Source organism: Mirounga angustirostris, unplaced genomic scaffold, assembly GCF_029215605.1.
Source record: "Mirounga angustirostris isolate CCGP_5_RB_7025 unplaced genomic scaffold, mMirAng1.0.hap1 SCAF_8, whole genome shotgun sequence".
Classification (NCBI taxonomy): Eukaryota; Metazoa; Chordata; class Mammalia; order Carnivora; family Phocidae; genus Mirounga; species Mirounga angustirostris.
Genome location: NW_026991716.1, coordinates 92,966,884 through 92,978,585, shown reverse-complemented (window position 1 = coordinate 92,978,585; position 11,702 = coordinate 92,966,884). Strand labels below are relative to the sequence as shown.

General features: G+C 48.9%; 1 protein-coding gene across 4 annotated transcripts in view; it reads right to left on the bottom strand.

Annotated features, from left to right (window-relative positions):
* Positions 1-3,832: 3,832 nt before the first annotated feature.
* Positions 3,833-11,702, bottom strand: part of SOBP (sine oculis binding protein homolog) — a 162,187-nt gene continuing 154,317 nt past the window's right edge. For all 4 annotated transcript variants that reach the window (XM_054505481.2, XM_045865265.3, XM_064597951.1 and 1 more), the window contains one exon: positions 3,833-5,751. The gene's annotated coding sequence lies outside the window, so the exon portion shown is untranslated. The remainder of the gene's footprint in view (positions 5,752-11,702) is intronic.

Sequence of the window (11,702 nt, the reverse complement as noted above, 5' to 3'; positions counted from 1 at the left end):
GCAGGGGAGAAAGCCCAGCCTAGGGCAGCTCCAAGCGTCAGCACCCTGGGGAGTGGAAAACAGCCTCCGGGCCAGTGTCCCCGTTCCCCCTGCCCCAGGAATTTGACGTGGCTGCCGAAGTGCCTCTCCTCTTCCTCTCTCCCCTCTCTCTGCGCTACTCGCACAGCCCCCATCTCCCTCAAACTTTACTGCAGACATACTGACAGTTGTATTTTTGATGTTATTCAAAACCAGGCATCCCCCCTCCTAACAGAAAGGTCAACGATGTCTCAATCTCGCGGTGTAGGCACCCAGTGACCTGGACGCTGCCCTGCGGGCGGCGGAGCCCTCGGGCGTCCTGGGCCCTAGTGAGGCGGCTGGACAGCGCAGTGGGCGCTGTGGACACCCGAGCCCGCGGCTGGGCCCTGCCTCTTCCTGTGTGTAGCGCCAGGACAGGAAGCCCCCTCATCTTCATGCCTCAGTTTCCCCGGCTATGAAAGGGGAATGATGAGGACCGCAGTGCTGCCCTCACAAGGCTGTCGTGAGAATCAGACAAGTGAAGGCGTGGAAAGCCCGCCCCGGGCCGTGCCCAGAGGGACACCTGTCTCGGCGGCGGGCCCCTTTCACTGGAAGAATGACACAGACTGGTGGCAGCTGTTCATCCCAGCCACGGTCAGCATGATGGACCAGGAGGCCATTCCTGGGCACTGATGCCTAGCTTCCCATCCATGAGAGTGTCCAGGGGTCACACTTAGAGGTTATGTCACCTCCAAGGCTCTCCGGGGTAAAAAGCGTCCTAGTTCCACGACCTGGAATCCCTGCACAGAAACCCCGGGGCCGTGGCAGAGTCGTATTCTCTTGTGTAGCCCCTTGCACTCCGAAGAAGCCAGAGGTGTGCCGCCCAGGGGCTGAAGCAGGGGGGACGCCGGCGCCCCCGTCCCGTGAGCACCAGAGACAAAATGGGGCTCTGCAGGCTTCCTGAGTTCGCTGCGCCACAGCTCTGGCCATCAGGCTTGTCCTGCCCTCTTCCATCATCAGGCTGGACTCGGGCCCCAACTCAGCCCCCATTTTCTCTTGCAAGGGTGGACAATCGTTCTTCAACGATGCAGAGTTAGGAGGGCCTCAGGGGCCTATGTGCGCGGAGCGCAGAGGACATGGGAAGAGCGGTATGAGCAATGGCCTCTTCCATTTAAACAAGAGCCCTGAGAGCCCAAGGGAGGAGCAGTGAATTGCGCCTGAGGGAGATCAGGCTGGCTTCACGGATGGGTGACATGTAAACTGAGCTTTGAGGGGGTGGTTTATTAATTGCAGTAATCATCATCATCATCATCATCATCATCATCATCATCATCATCAGGGTTTCCCTTGTGCTGGGCCTGGGAGATCCAAGGCAAATAAGACAAGATCTGCATCCTCAAGGACGTTGCAGACCAGCAAAGGGTACAGACAGGCGAGCAGCTGGACAAGCAGAGTGTGAGGGGCACGGGACGGAGTGGGGCGTGGAAGGGCTCTTGGCCCAGCAGGGCGGTGGGGGGAGCCAGGGGTTCCTGCAGGCTCCCCAGACAGCATCACCCAAGCAGTTGGCTGAGTCCTGATGAGTTGTAGAAGTTGCCCAGGGCAGATGAGGGAAAGACATTCGAGGCAGAGGTACCCCGATGTGCAAAGACGGAGGACGGGCGAAGAGCAGCGGCATCTGGAAACAGTGCCTGCCGCGCTGGCAGAGAGCAGGGCCCTGGCAAGGCCAGCAGGGGCCAAGCCTGAGGCTCCGCTTGTCCTGCTAGGCCCTTGGCTTTGCTTCTGTAGGGAACCACTAAGGACTTGTGAGCAGGGTGTGACATGTCCCAGGGTGAGGCCCTGTTGTAGCCGGTCAAGGAAGCTAGGACTTGGGCTCCTGGGGTAGAGGAGAAGCCAAGGAGGGGAGGAAGCAGGAACAGTCTGGAATGCCTTTGTACCCGGGCCTGGGCTCTGGCCTTCAGCCATGTCATGTAGGCAGCATGAGCAGACTTCTGTAGGCCTGCTTATGGCTCAAGCCGTCCTCCCATTGTCAAGGGAACGCCTACATGGCAAGGGGAGGGCAGCTTTGCAAAGCTGTGAATCTAGGCTCCAGATGTGCAACTGCATAGACCTTGGAAAATATCCAAGGGGATTCCTAGTGAGACCAAGAAGTGGTCCATCTTTTCCATGGCCCCATCTTCCCATTACCTGTAAGCTACGAGGGCAAGGGCTGTGAACTTTATTCTTCTTCCTGTCTCCCCTTAGCATCAGACATGGGGCCCCGGGTTGAGTGGGGGTTTGATAACCAACAAGGAAGACACTGCCTGACTCGTTTCTCAGAAAGCGGAGTGGCCTCAGCACTTGCCCACACCGGATAAGGTGTGGTGGGCAAGAACCACGAACACTCAACACTCTGGCTTAGTTTAAAATTGAGGGCCACTTTGGAACAAAACCGAATCACTGCCAAACTTACACGAAGTCAAACTGACTCTTCATGAAGATGTCATCCGGTTTTCAACAGGTTGAACGTGTGGCCTGGGCTCTGACCCCAAACCTCATGGATTTGAATCCCATTCTGCAACTCACTGGCTGTGTGATCTTGGGCAATTATTAAACTCACTGAGCTTCTCGTTCTTCTTTTATAATAAAGCGGAAATAACAAGACCTTCCTCATAGGGTTACTCTGAGGATCAAACGAGGCCAATGTACATACACTCAATACATGCTAGTATTGTTGACATTATGATTTCTATTTCTCTTTATAGTTTTGATAGTACTTAGGGAACACCGAGATTGGGAGAAGGGAAGGAAGGGAAAAGGTGTGCTTATGTCTACTGAGATGCCATGAAACCCTTTCATGTTGGAATGAAGGTATCTTTTGTTTCTAGAAGGATCAAAATGTTTGCTCAACAATCTTGGACTACGACAAAAGCAAAATCAGCATCCTGGATGATTGTCTCTATGACCAAGTCCAGATGAATAATCCTACCTGGGACTCTGCACCAGACAACCACAGATGGGTGTCTGGGCCCTGGGCACGTCCTCAGCGGGGCCTATGGAGCTCTGACAGAATTGTCGTCATAAGCATAACCCCACACCAGGAACCTGCGAGAGTCCCTGTTTCCACGAGAGAAAGAAACTCGGTCTCCAGAATCCACTCCCAGGAAGGTCTCTCAGAAGAAACTGCTGATTGTGCCGACGTTTTTTTGATAAGTTAAACCACGCCCGTGTGGGACTCAGCAAGTCAATTCACCTTTCTAGGCTTCAGCTTTTTTCACGGGCAGAACAAGAGGATGAGACGGGTCGACACCGGCTAGAACTAGGTACTAATGTACTATCCACCTTGGACATTTTCTGATGTTTAATTCAGGTACCAAGGAGAAACCAGATGGACCCACCCATTCACATAAAGTTAAGACGAAAACACCTCCCAGCCCAGGGAGTTGAGAGGGTGTCCTGGTGAGAATGAAACCCGCTGGGGAGGTTTCAACCGCTGGATGGTGCTCTTTGGAGCCAAAAAAAACCCCCAACCCTGACCAGGACTGGGAGGGCAGTTGGGAGGGACAGAGTCTACAGACCCAGGACCTCGCTGCTCATGCACCTTCGTGTTGCCAGCAAAGGGCATGCAGGGGAAGCAGACCCTCGAACAGGCCAGTGGGCTCCTGTTTGTACGCCAGCATGACACACCGCAGGTCGGCAAGGCCAACGTCACCCCTGTATCTCGGCATCCTTTAAAACGTACTAACTTTATTTTTTAAAGTTTTTTTTTCCCCCCTGGGGGGGAAGAAGTGAGCGCCTTCTGTAACAAGGAAAATAACGACAATAGTCATAATAATGAGAAAAGCAAAATAAGCACATGTAAGTGCATTTTTTTTCTTAGAGATTTATTTTTGTTTGATGACACTGACGCCAGTCAGGGAGAGAGGAGGCCCCGCAGGGAAGGGAGCACCCAGAGGAGGGGCTGCTGCTTCCTGTGGGGGGAGGGGGGGTGGTTCGGGGGTCGGGGGGGGGGGTTGGTGGTGGGGTTTGTTTAATTTGCTGCTGGAAATTTTCCTTTTGTTCTCTTTTATAAATCTCTCCCTGGGCTTTCGAGCTTCCCCCCCTCCCACCTCCCTTCCCCTGCCCCCCAATTTCATTTTTAAAAAGCGAGCTCGCTCGCCAGGTGTGTCCCCCAAGCTCTCACAGCTCTAATAAATAAGGAGCACCTGTAAAACAGTAGCTTGACTTGTTAAGTGACTCTGTACAAAGGAGAATATAGAAATACAGTATGTACACGGCATCCACGGGCCCGTGGTGCGTCAAGGCCGGCGTGACACTGTCCCGGCCTCACCCGCCCGCCGCCTCCCGCTCGGCGGCCCGGGGGGGGGGGGGCACCTGGACCCCTCAAGAGGGAACAATTGCTTTATCTGAGTTAGTAAACAGATACACTGAATCACAAGGTGATTTGATTTTTTTTTTTTTTTAGTTTTCTTCTTTTTTTGGATTTTTTTCTTATTTTTTCTCTTTTTTTTTTTTTCTGTACTCATCAGAATGGGATACTCCACAACTGTCTCACCAACTCAGTGTCAGTACACATGCTCTAGAGGACTTCTGGACTCGCAGCTACAATTGTACAAGTGCACACAAGAAAATCTACCCTGTTATCCTCCACCCACTGATTGAGGATCGAATTGCACATTTCTCTTAACCATGACAGGAGAAAGCAAACAGTGAAACAAAATCATGGGCGATCTTTCTCACTTTCCCTCTTGTTTTCACTGGTTCGTCCATACCATTCTAATTATCATGAAAGGACTCTGCGTATAGAGAGATTGCTTCACTGACTTCCTGGATCACCGAAAACCATCAGGGTTGAAATTTCATCCAAGTCTTTCGTGACGCCCAGCAAATAGTCCCCCTCGGATTATTTTACACCTTGAGGGCATTTTGGTCTTCAGTTCAACACTCTCGCTCTGTTCCCAAATGGGGCGCTATTTAGGAGAATTTAAAGAGAAAGCTGAGAAGAATAAACATTTACCGAGTTCTCTTGGCATTCAGTCTCTGAAAAACCACAGTATAAACTATTCATGCTGCTTCTTACATCTGTCAAATCGAAAATTAAAAGCCATAAAAGTGTAACACTGAAAATATGGCATTAAAAAGGATAAAGGTGGCCTTTGTAAAAATAACAAGAAAAGTATATTAGCCAATAAAATATTCTAACTCTTCATTTAAAAGTGCATCCTGGGCAGGACAGAGATGACGCCGAAGTGTTGGGACTCCAGTACGACCCCTCTCCGCCTTCAAAACGTGAACAGTAAAGGTCCAAAACCGTACAATGCAAATCACAATTCTTAGTGTAGCAGCAAAACCACAGCAGTTTTTAAAATGACTAAAAAAAGATTTTTTGTTTTCAAATTCGTATCCTCTTCCAGCCTCACCCTCCGAGCCTCGAAGATGGAGCGGGGAGAATACCTACGTTGGTCCTTGTGGCTTGTCGGTGTTTTGTTTTTCTAAAAACCAGGGGCGAAATCCCGACGTTCCTCTGGGGAGAAGCAGAGACGGCGGCCGCAAGAAGGCTGGGCCGCTTGGTGGGTCCAAGACGCGCCGGCTTCTCTGGGCTGGAGGCCACCGAAGGAGGGCTGCTTCCTCCGAGATGCTTAATGACAGGAAGCGGCTTTATTTGTTTGAGTTTGAGCCAGAGCGGGTGGTGAGCTGACCAGCTGGTGTCATCGGATGGCGTGACATGGTTTGCTCTGTGCCCTCTCTCCACGCAAGCTACCCTGTGAGTGAGCGTTCCTGGGAAAAGAGAAGAAGGGGCCCGTCAGAATCCGCGGGATCGCACCACACCCCTACCCCGAGCGGGGGGCACCCAGGCAGGGGTGGGAGGTGGCCGCTCTGGCCGGCAGGCCCGACCTACGACGGATCCCCAGGACGAGAGCAGCACAGCATGACTCGGACGTGCCTTTAATTCGCAGTTCTGCTCGGGTCGGCCCTGCCAGCTTTGTGTGAGGAAAGGAAACACGAGTCGCTTCTTGGAATACCAAAACGAGCTCGGTGCACCACGCCCTCCCCCGAAGACCGCAACAGCCTCGCTTCGCCACCGCGCGACCCTCGCCCGCCACCCTACCGCCCGCTTAACTGGCAGCTCTTCTGAACTGCCCAAGGTCGCCCCAAAGCGAGGCAAGGTCACCAGGGGGCCCTGGAGCTCCAGACCTCAGCCCGGTACTCCGTGTCACAGCTCTGGTGTTTGCTGTAAAGGAGGAAAGCCGAGACAGGCACTTTTTAGCACATGCACGGTTACTGTGGACACGGAGACCTCTCTTCAGGGCTTTCCTGCAGAGGCAACTGAGCTGGAGAAATGCTCCTCTCCGTGGGTCTGGCCTGACAAAGGTGAGCCATTCCCATCTCTTGATATCCAAACCGAACAGTAGCACGAGACTGGAAGACAATAAACCGACAGGGCCTCGGCGACCCGGGGCCGAGGCTCGGAATGGGATCGTTCACCAGGAAAGTCAGTTTCTGGAGAATGCCCAGCCCAGCTTTTGCCGCAGGTGTTAGGCTCTGCCTCTCCAGCCCTACTGGCTTATTTCATTGGCTACCAGGCCCCTGGTTTGAAATACAACCTCCTGAGGACACTCAGTGACTCCTAGTAAACAGCCATTTAGAAGTCTGCCAAGCAAACTGTAAAGTCCCTGAGGTTTGGGGCCGTGTCTGTTTGGCCCACATCTCCACACCCACCCCCAGGTCAGCTAGACACATGCATGTCAGGTGAATGAGGGTCAAGCAGCTCCCGTCCCTCATCCCCTCAAAACAATTCCTTTTCTTTCCTGCTGGTATGTGAGGATGTCAGAAATGTGAAAGGGTAAAATCTGACTAAACGTGAAGGTGGTGACAGAGGACTCGTAAACATCTTTACAACGGTTGAGATTATTCCTAGAACAACGAACACATAATTTCAGAGAGGTGATAGAATTGGAAAACTTGAAGGGACCCCAGAGATAATAATATAATTTCCGCATTTTATAGATGAAGAAAAAGAGGCCACAAAGAGACGTGCAAACTTGCTCAGGGTGTCTGTAGCATGAACTTTAGCACAAGTATGAGGAGGTCAAAACGCCCGTTGGGAGGACTAAGTACAAGTCTGTGCTTTAAACCCTGCTCTCCAAGGCATGGTGTTAATGGTAACGATAATAATGATCAGCCAAAAACAAGGTCTGAAAATCTGAATGTGCATGACAGGAAATGCCTGAGTTCCCCAAATCACATTAAATCACCAGATCTGTGTGTATTTAATATGTATATTAAATAACCAAAGTGAAAATGCAAAACACCACAAATATGCAATGGGTGTGGAATTACAAGGCCATGGAAACCTTTTCATTTGGCATGGTCAGATTTGGAAATGTGGGTATTTATCTCTGAATAAAGAGCTCATTTTTATTTCTTCCTTGTCTCTCTCTCTCTCCTTTCCTTCCTTCCTTTTCTTTCTTTCTTTTTTCTTTTTTTGAGAGTGAAACAATGGCAAGAAGGGTTACAGAAGTAAAAATGCCAAGAGCCACTATCAAATGAGAGGCCATAAAGAATTGGAAAGGAGCTTCAGAAATCATGAATGGATCCAAAGACACAAACGTAGCTTCTTCTGGGGCAGTTCTTTTCCATGTAGGGAGCAGAGCCTGGAGCTTGCTGTGGAGGGAGGAAAACCATCCCCACCTCTGGGCTTGGGGCCAAGAGTGACCAAATCTTGTAGTCAGAGGGGGCCTCTGAATCCTTTCTTTAAAAAGGAAAAGAAAGAAAGAAGAAGAAAAAAAGCATTTAACGCTTTCTTCCAGTCACTGGGAAACACCGCCATTTTGAATGACTTACTTAAGAACGCCTCAACTGCTTTTTCAAGGATGTGGCTTTTTTTCCCTGTAATGTAATCATCACCTCAAAAAGAGGAATATCTCTCAGATGAGTTTCTTTATATTCAAGTCACCTTTGGACAAAGGCCAAACATGGACAGCATCAGCCTACTTGGAGAAAATTCCAAGGCTTTCATAAGGGACTGGGAAAACGGGATTATAATGAGAGCCATTCTGGAACCTTAACTACAGCGTTTGCCATCCCAAACACTATAATAATCATTATTATTCTCTGGTATCTATTATTGTCTGGTAAATAATATGTGTTTTCCCCCCAAGTTCTAAAGGGTGCAGCTGCGCCACACTCTATTTTTTGCAGCCCAATTCCTGCCGCTCTGAAAGCCTCCTCACACCGAGCTTATTTTAAGAGAATGGCAAAGTAGACAATTCGTGCTGTTTCTTTCCCTCTCGCCACATACTTGCCGGGTCTGGGACACCCACAGAGGCCAGATGGTGGCAGTACAAGTCCCTGTCTGCTGGTAACATTTGAGGAGGGGGTGGGACAGCGGTCATCCCCGATTGTTCCCATGACTCTGGCTGGTCAGGGGACACCGGAAGAGCCTCTGGAATCAATGACAATGAAGAACCAAGCTTGGGCTTCACCTTCCCCAAGGGACTGGTATGCAAAGTATGACACTCAAGAGTGGGGAGGAAGCAAGCTTGCAGTTTTAGAAAGTGATCATGAGGAAGCTCCGGAGCCGAGCCACTTCCTACATTGCCCTTGCCAAGCAGAGGGATCTTATGGAAAATCCACCCACTTCAAATTTCTTGATCGGAACGAAGGGGAAATTACTATGATAAGTGGAGAGAGACACAAGTTACAGTCCAGCGTGTCCCCTTCCTTAACCTCCCCAAGCCTTGATTCTTCTTCTGTGAAATGGGTGCCTCGGGGAGATTTTTCTATTATATCTTCCATCTCTCAAGCTCTGTGACTGTAGGATTTTTGGACCAAAGCCAGTATCAATTATGCAGGACTATGAACTTGAGCATAACATAAGGAAGGCTATAAATTTCTGAACTCCAAAGCCCAAAGTTCCAGAGACTCCTTTCTATTAATCTCTCTCTCTCTCTCTCTCACACACACACACACACACACACAGCTCTCTGGCAGAGAAGTTTGGAGTGTCCCTATAATGCAAGGAATTCTGGGGAAGTGACTATCCTTGTGCCCCACACTTGGGTCTTCCTGTGAGTCGGGGGTTCATCCCAAGGCAGGACAACCCAGGGTCCTATTACATGGAATATCACAAGTATACCATGCATGTACCATATTTGGAGACCGGCTCCACAATGCATGGTCTCCAGCAGGCTCATATGGCCAGGTGCCTTCAGAATTCTAGGCACGCTTGTCCCTTCAGGTCGGAAGAATGAAGTACCTTCCTTAGGGAATGCATAACCAAGTGCACTGAGAGAGCCTCTGCCTGCCTAGCACTTTTCTTTCTCTCTTTCTTTCTTTCTTTCTTTCTTTCTTTCTTTCTTTCTTTCTTTCTTTCTCTCTCTTTCTCTTTCTTTCTTTCTTTCTTTCTTTCTTTCTTTCTTTCTTTCTTTCTTTCTTTCTTTCTTTCTTTCTTTCTTTCTTTCTTTCAAGTAGGCTCCATGCTGAGTGTGGAGCCCAATGTAGGGCTTGACCTCACGACCCTGAGATCAAGACCTGAGCTGAGATCAAGAGTTGGACGCTTAACCAACTGAGCCACCCAGGTGCCCCGCTTTTCCTTTTTTACATCAGGAAAGCATTGCTGAGAATGTGATTGAGTTACTCATCCTCCTTTACCACAAGAATTTTCAGAGAACTACAGAGAACAAAAAATATGCCTGAGTACTAATAAATTTTTTCCATGTTGATACTGTCAAAATACCACCATTCTCACCTTTTCTTCTTTGGCCTTTACAGTCTAAGACTTATGCTGGTTGCATTCAAAAGGAAATTTTATAATTTCGACACAACCACTCCCAAAAGTAAATGTGTGTCCAGAGAAAAATGTCTGTCTTATCCTACATCCCAACATTTGCAAGCTGGTCCCTCCATGGTGCAAGAGTCCACCTCTGCTGGGAAGCCTGCCTCGATTTATCTAATCCATTTTCCAAACTTTTATTCTTCTTTCCTTCCTCAAATACCTTTGTCATTAGCATAATCAAAATCCTGGATGTCGGTCGTGTCTTACTTGTTTAGAAGGCAAGCTCCCCACGTCTGTCATATTTACTCCCGGAGTCTACAGCCCTGTGGCATCAACTCTACGACGTGCAAGAGATGCCCACTGCCGAGCCGCTGGCCTTTGCCCATTTACCTGAGCCCTGCAGTGATGCGGCTCCCCCGGGCACGTCAGCCCATCACTTAGCACGGTTAAATACAGCCATTACGTGCTGGCTTTGGCCATGCTATTTATCTGGGCCAATAATGAGTCCCTGAGGACTGAACTGCTCTCAGGTAACCGCAGCTATTCTGGGACACTCACAAGAGTAGAGCCCTGCGGTCAATGAGCAGAGTCACCTGCGTTAGCTGATAAACCCAAGTGTGATGCCAGAGAGTGGTCTCCACAACGCGCCCTTCCTAGAAAAGGCTGCGGCGTGGTGAGGTTTTGCCAAAAAATGGTTCCTTCTCTCCCCCATCAACCATTGTTTCGTGAAGTTCTGAAACGGCTTTTACCAAGACGGAAAGCGTTTTCATTTATGAAGTGGGTGGCACCTCTTTTCTTATGGCTCATTAGTTGGCGAAAGTCATTGAAAAACATCCCTTCTCCTTGCTAGTGTGATTGTTATGGGACATAAGCAGGGGTGGGAAGAGGGGTGTGGAAGCCGAGGGTGAGCTTCAGTTAGCTCAGGGCTGAGCTCTGGTCTGAACTACAACCTCATCGCCACGGTGCTGCCCTCCCCACAGCTCTGATAAGCCAAGGGTCATGTCTATTTAACAGAAAAAAAAAAAATTAAGCCAAACATCAGGTCTTGCTTTTCTTTTTTATAGGTTTCTCCTTTAACAATATCTCCTATTTTACTCTTTAATCAATAAAAGTCACAACCATATAAGACCACCTACTGGGATAACTCCATCTTTAATTCTTTGTTTGAAAAATTAAAATTTTGGTTTTCTTTGCCTGGCTGGTTCTATGAGTTAAATGGGTAAGAGGCCTGTTTATTCTCCTAAGTGGTCACTGCTATTTCTCGCTGACCTCTAAAAGTTCCTAGGGGACAAAGAGCCCTTAGCCATGGAACCCCATCTTGTGCACTCATACAAGTTCTTTTCTTCATCCTGGACAACTGATCTTCTTTAAATACCTCAACTCCTTTCTGGAACCTGGGAGTTTGAGCAAAACAAATGACCCTGTCTGGCCCCTCCCTAAAAGCATGGGGGGATTCATGAGTACATTTTCATCAACACACAGGAGCTGGTGGTTACATCCATTCACAAAAGAGAAAAATAAAAAAAGGAGAATTACCTAACATAGCTAATGTTCTGCAGGAAATTTTGACAATGAGCCAAAAGCTCTATGCTCTGGCTTTTAGGACTGAGCACTTCCATGATGGTTTGGGAAAGCTGCATTTTTTTCTCAAATTTTAGTGAGCACCTACTTTATATTAAATACTGTACTAGGCACTTTTATAGACTTATTTCACTTGAAAACAAGCCCATTGTATATACCTGTTTCACTTATACACTTATTTCATTGAAACAACAATGCTACTTAAGTATTTATTATTGTCCCCATTTTGCAGATGAGGAAACTTTCCTAGGAAGGTTAAGGAGCTTACTTGGTCAAGGTCGCTAGCTAGAAAGGGGCAGAGTGGGTTGAGTCCAGCTCCTGTGACCCCAAGCTCCATGGTTCCATCCAATGAGTGCTTCCCCCAGTCTGG